At 42.0% G+C, this 6,657-nt stretch overlaps 1 long non-coding RNA gene across 1 annotated transcript; it reads left to right on the forward strand.

Annotated features, from left to right (window-relative positions):
- Positions 1-892: 892 nt before the first annotated feature.
- On the forward strand, positions 893-1,119 carry LOC115193380 (uncharacterized). Its single transcript, XR_003878148.1, has 2 exons — positions 893-929; positions 1,026-1,119. It is a non-coding gene; the product is annotated as an uncharacterized LOC115193380 (long non-coding RNA).
- The last annotated feature ends 5,538 nt before the right edge of the window (positions 1,120-6,657 follow it).

A 6,657-nucleotide genomic window follows, 5' to 3' on the forward strand; every position in this document is an offset into this window, starting at 1 on the left:
AGGGTTTTCTAATGATGAATAGCCTTTTAAAATTATAAACTTGGATTAGCTAACACAATGTGCCATTGGAACACAGGAGTGATGGTTGCTGATAATGGGCCTCTGTACGCCTATGTAGATATTCCATTAAAAATCAGACGTTTCCAGCTACAATTGTCATTTACAACATTAACAATGTCTACACTGTATTTCTGATCAGTTTGATGTTATTTTAACAGACAAAATGTTTTGCTTTTCTTTTAAAAACAAGGACATTTCTAAGTGTCCCCAAAGAATTGAATGGTAGTGTACATTCATCCTTTTGCCAGTGTTACCTCAGTGACGCCCACCCATCCATCTTAGACACAACTTGGCACACTGATTTTCTTGTAGCAGTACAATTCTTTGTAATTGACTGCTGTTACTTTTTCAGATTCTTATGTAGTTGTCCTTCAGACATCATGATCTAGTTTAAGGTGACTCAGAGTTATATATTTGAAAAATTGTGATGTGACATGCACACTGTTGTAAAAACAACATTCAAATTAGGTGGGGCACTTTTCTAGATAGTTCTAATTTAACTGTCTAATCTTCTTCATCTTCTACGCGTTACTGATGGTGTAATCTGTCTGGTGGAGCCTTCTGCCATAACAGACCTCCATGCAGTTGTAAGTACTCTTAATACTCTACAGATGTTTCATAATAGGTTGGAGTAGAACACCAACATTGTTGATTTTCATGACAGCATGATGAAGACACCTTGTCAGCTGCCACAGAGAGGGAAGATACAGAGAGGCCTATTGAGGTTTACACCTTAAAAATAACATCTAACAGTTGATGATAGTGTTGTACTAGAATAAAACTTGCCCCTTCTTTATCTCTAACAGAGCATTGCTGGAAATTACAATGAGGAAGAGGGTCCATCCACCTCCACAGCACAACTTACCTCAGTAAGATGTTGTTCAGCATTGGCCCATGACTTAAAATGAAACTAAGTAGACCTGGCACTGTGAAATTCAATGTTATTTTGTGTTCCTATACTGTAGCTCCCTGTGAAACAGCTGTACAAGGTGTACTTAGAGAAACAAATTGAAAAATGTAATTTAGAAATTGACCACATAAGGCTGCAGACGCAAAAGATAAAAATAGAAATACAACTGCTGGAACATCAGTCAAAAGGGGGGTGAGGTGCCCACAGGTGGATGATTTTACTTGTTTGAACAACATAAAAAAATGTTTACTACTGTACTGCATTTGTACTTGCAGGAAATGAAGAAGACTTCATTAAAAGAAAGGCATATTTGACTTTATTTGACACTGGGGAGGTGATGGGTAAATCAGAAATGATGGTAGCATATTGTGTCTCTGACTGCTCTTCCATCTCGTGCGTCAGCGGGGTGGTCAGGATCGTTATCAGGAACGTTCACTGGTTGAGTAGGACATTGTTCTCCTCTAATTGTGGCAATGTTGTGGAGAATCATACATGCCACAATAATGTCACATGCACTTTCTGGGGTGACCCTGAGCCTACAAATGCACTGGAACTGGGCCTTGAGCATCCCAATGGTCAACTCTACCCTGGCTCGTGTCCTGCAGTGAGCCAAGTTATAATGTTGCTGCGGGCCGGGCTCAGGATCAGGGTAAGGGGTCAGCAAATAGGGCTGGCAGGGGTACCCTCTGTCAGTGAGCAGGCAACCATTGAACTCTCTTATGAAAATATGATACAGTTAAAATTTTCAGTTGCAATAGGAGGAAACAAAATATTGATTTTATATATATATATATATATATATATATATATATATATATATATATATATATATATATACACACACACACACACACAGTTTAACTCATAAGTTTACATACACCTTAGCCAAATACATCTAAACTCAGTTTTTCACAATTCCTGACATTTAATCGTAGTAAAAATTCCCTGTCTTAGGTCAGTTAGGATCACCACTTTATTTAAAAAATGTGAAATGTCAGAATAATATCAGAGAGAATTATTTATTTTAGCTTTTATTTCATTCATCACATTCCCAGTGGGTCAGAAGTTTACATACACTCAATTAGTATTTGGTAGCATTGCCTGTAAATTGTTTAACTTGGGTCAAACGTTTCGGGTAGTCTTCAACAAGCCTCCCACAATATGTTGGGTGAATTTTGGCCCATTGAGGAATGGGCCAAGAGCTGGTGTAACTGAGTCAGGTTTGTAGGCCTCCTTGCTCGCACACACTTTTTCAGTTCTGCCCACAAATGTTCTATGGGATTGAGGTCAGGGCATTGTGATGGCCACTCCAATACCTTGACTTTGTTGTCCTTAAGACATTTTGCCACAACTTTGGAAGTATGCTTGGGGTCATTGTCCATTTGGAAGACCCATTTGCGACCAAGCTTTAACTTCCTGACTGAAGTCTTGAGATGTTGCTTCAATATATCCACATCATTTTCCATCCTCATGGTGCCATCTATTTTCTGAAGTGCACCAGTCCCTCCTGCAGCAAATCACCCCTACAACATGATGCTGCCACCCCTGTGCTTCACGGTTGGGATGGTGTTCTTCGGCTTGCAAGCCTCCATCGTTTTCCTGCTTCCACGTTGCTGATGATGTGGGCTGCATCACATAATATGTTATGATCTTCACAGTGCAGAACAGTAACTTGGTGCAGTAGCTGTATTGTGCAGTATCTCTCATTTGGAATGCTAAAGGCTACTATTTAGGCCTACCTGCACATTAATGCTTTGAAAAGACTTCCTATTCACATAATCTCCTTAATTTACTGAAGGAGCTGTGATACGAATATGAGTGCCATCTATGCAGCCAATCACACCTGGAAACCCTAAAATATATAAAATTTACTGATTAGTGCTTCAAGTCTAAAAGCTTCATACTAAATAAATGAATTATTGCTTAGACTGATTCTGTGGAATTCTTCTTTGATGAGTCTTGTGGGTCTGTGACTTCAGAACACCACAAAAGTGTACAGTAAACCTTTCAGTGCAAGAGTCACATTTCTGACAGAAGGTTGAAATATGCTCAGCGTCACCGATGTTATATAGAAAACTCCTGTAGGCCAAAAAACGAAGTACAACACAAAGAATTTGTTCCATACTGAGAGCATGTCCACGCATGTCCACGTGTCATATGAACGATATGAGGGCTGAGAATATTGCTCAGATCGATTGTGCAGAAAAACAGAAAAGCTCAAACAGATAATCATCAGGGAATGATAAAACATCCAAGCAGGGTCTGATCACCTTCTCCCGATGGAGATTTATGCAGAGTATTTGTGCTTCAATATCAACTGGCTCTTCAAGAAAAGGTCACTCCATTTCTGACACTTCCTTCAGTCTGCAGGCTTCAGCTAAAGAGGGGGAGAAACTCAGGGTTAGTTGAAGAAAATCTGCCAGCGAGCAGGTTAGCTTCACAGAGTATGTTGCCATAGTAACTGACTCAAAGTTAAGCTGAACTGGCTTTGTGAAACCAAAAACCCAGAGTTTCCTTCAACTCTGAGTCAACTGAGTTTTCACTAAACCCACTTTCTGAAACAGGGCCCAGGTCAGCTGATTCCATTCCCTTGCAACCTGGTCCCTAACATAGGTGTGAAGTGCCGTATGCCACTAATCAATGGGGTCAGGGGATGGTAGCCTACCTCAGCAGTGAAAAGGCTACAAAGTTTGTCTGTTCAGTTTGTGCTTTTGTGTCCCAGGGCCAGGGGCCAAACAAGGTTTGCCAATGTTGAAATTTGGTTACCATAATGACATAATCCTGTGGTTGAAATTTCACCCTCAAAACATTATAAAAAAAATGTTTTTATACAAATGTATTTTCCATGTCACAATATGCTGACAAATTACACTGATTCAACCAGGTAATGATGAACAGTGGCGAAGAAGGAGCTGACAAGGGGTCGAAGTATCAGAGTGGAATACATCAGGATCCAGTCAGCCATGAAGCAGTGTTTGCCCAGTGGGTAGTCCAGTTTATTGGAACAGGACTAAGATGACATTTTTATTTATTACATTTTTTTATTGTTATTATTATTTATTATAGCTTCTTTTATTTAACTAGGCAAGTCAGTTAAGAACAAATTCTTATTTACATTGATGGCCTACCAAAAGGCAAAAGGCCTCCTGCAGGGACGGGGGCTGGGATTAAAAATGTAAATAAAATATAAATATAGGACAATCCACAAATCAAGACAAGAGAGACAACACAACACTACACTACATAAAGACAACATAGCAAGGCAGCAACACAACAACATGGTAGCAACACAACATGGTACAGTACTGTAGCAGCACAAAACACGGTACAAACATTATTGGGCACAGGCAACAGCACAAAGGGCAAGAAGGTATAGACAACAATACATCACATGAAGCAGCCACAACTGTCAGTAAAAGTGTCCATGATTGAGTCTTTTAATAAAGAGATTGAGATATGAGGCGTCCTTAAGACAGCTCGGAAGAGTTTGTGCACATATGAAGATTTTGAAAGATGGCGCCGAAGAGGATGGCAGACGTTTTACCAATTGTGCTATTTTTTTTTTTTTTTTTGTGTTGTTTGTAACTTATTTTGTACATAATGTTGCTGCTAAATATCAGAACTGGGATTACTCACCACGAACTGGAATATTTTTTTTCCTTTAACGAGTCTGATGAGAATGGTATACTGCTCTCCCGGGAACAGGCCCAGATCCCTGTTATTTACGTGAAGACGAAGGAAAAGAGGACACAGATCGGGCTGCCTTTTGAGAATCCGTAGGTGAGCGAGTAAACTCCCACTGCCATCAATTCTATTTGCTAACACGCAATCATTGGAAAATAAAATTGATGACCTACGATTACGCTTATCCCACCAACGGGACATTAAGAACTGTAATATCTTATGTTTCACAGTCATGGCTGAACGACAAAACGGATAACATAGAGCTGGAGGGATTTTCAATGCACTGGCAGGTACAGAGAAGCTACGTCTGGTAAGACGAGGTGTGGGGGTGTGTGTCTTTTTGTCAATAACAGCTGGTGCGCAATGTCTAATATTAAAGAAGTCACGAGGTATTGCTCGCCTGAAGTAGAGTACTTTATGATAAGCTGTAGACCACACAATCTACCAAGAGAGTTGTCATCTATATTTATTCGTAGCCGTCTATTTACCACCACAGACCGATGCTGGCACCAAGACCGCACTCAACCAACTCTATAAGGCCATACGCAAACAAGAAAATGCTCATCCAGAAGCGGCGCTCCTAGTGGCAACGGACTTTAATGCAGGCAAACTTAAATCAGTTATACCAAATTTTTACCAGCATGTCACATGTGCAACCAGAGGGGGGAAAAAATAAATAACTCTAGACCATCTTTACTCCACACACAGAGATGCATACAAAGCTCTCCCCCGGCCTCCATTTGGCAAATCTGACCATAATTATATCCTCCTGATTCCTGCTTACAAGCAAAAGCTAAAGCAGGAAGTACCGGTGACTCGCTCAATACGGAAGTGGTCAGATGGCGTGGATGCTACGCTACAGGACTGTTTTGCTAGCACAGACTGGAATATGTTCCGGGATTCATCCAATGGCATTGACGAGTATACCTCCTCGGTCAGACTTCATCAGTAAGTGCATCGACGACGTCGTCCTCACAGTGACCGGACGTACATATCCCAACCAGAAGCCATGGATTATAGGCAACATCCGCATCGATCTAAAGGCTAGAACTGCCGCTTTCAAGGAGCGGGGCACTAATCCAGACGCCTATAAGAAATTCCGCTATGCCCTAAGACCGATCGCGCAAACAAGCAAAGCGTCAATACAGGATTAAGATTGAATCCTACTACACCGGCTCTGACGCTCGTCGGATGTGGCAGGTTTTGAAAACTATTACGGACAACAAAGGGAAACCCAGACGCGAGCTTCCCAGTGACGCTAGCCAAATGCCTTTTATGCTCGCTTCGAGGCAAGCAACACTGAAGCATGCACGAGAGCACCAGCTGTTCTGGATGACTGTGTGATAATGCTCTCAGTAGCCGTTGTGAGCAAGACATTTAAATAGGTCAACATTCACAAAGCCGCAGGGGTCCCTCAGGGGTGTCTACTTGGTCCCATGCCATACTCCCTGTTTACCCACGACAGGGGTGTATGAACAAACACAACTCCAACACCATCATCAAGTTTGCTGACGACACAACAGTGGTATGCCTGATCACCGACAATGATGAAACAGCCTATAGGGAGGAGGTCAGAGAACTGGCAGTGTGGTGCCAGGACAACAACCTGGCACCACCAAAGGAGCTGATCGTGGACTACAGGAAAAGGCGGGCCGAACAGGCCCCAATTAAGATCAACGTGGATGTAGTGGAGTGGGTTGAGAGTTTCAAGTTCCTTGGTATCCACATCACCAACGATCTATCATGGTCCAATCACACCAAGACAGTCGTGAAGAGGGCACAACAAAACATTTTCCCCCTCAGGAGACTGAAAAGATTTGGCATGGGTCCAAGATCCTCAAAAAGTTCTACAGCTGCACCATCAAGAGCATTCTGACCAGTTGCATCACCGCCTGGTATGGCAACTGCTTCGGCATCTGACCGTAAGACGCTACAGAGGGTAGTGCGTACGGCCCAGTACATCACTGGGGCCAAGCTTCCTGCAATCCAGGACCTATATAGTA

Source organism: Salmo trutta, chromosome 5 (genome assembly GCF_901001165.1).
Source record: "Salmo trutta chromosome 5, fSalTru1.1, whole genome shotgun sequence".
Classification (NCBI taxonomy): domain Eukaryota; kingdom Metazoa; phylum Chordata; class Actinopteri; order Salmoniformes; family Salmonidae; genus Salmo; species Salmo trutta.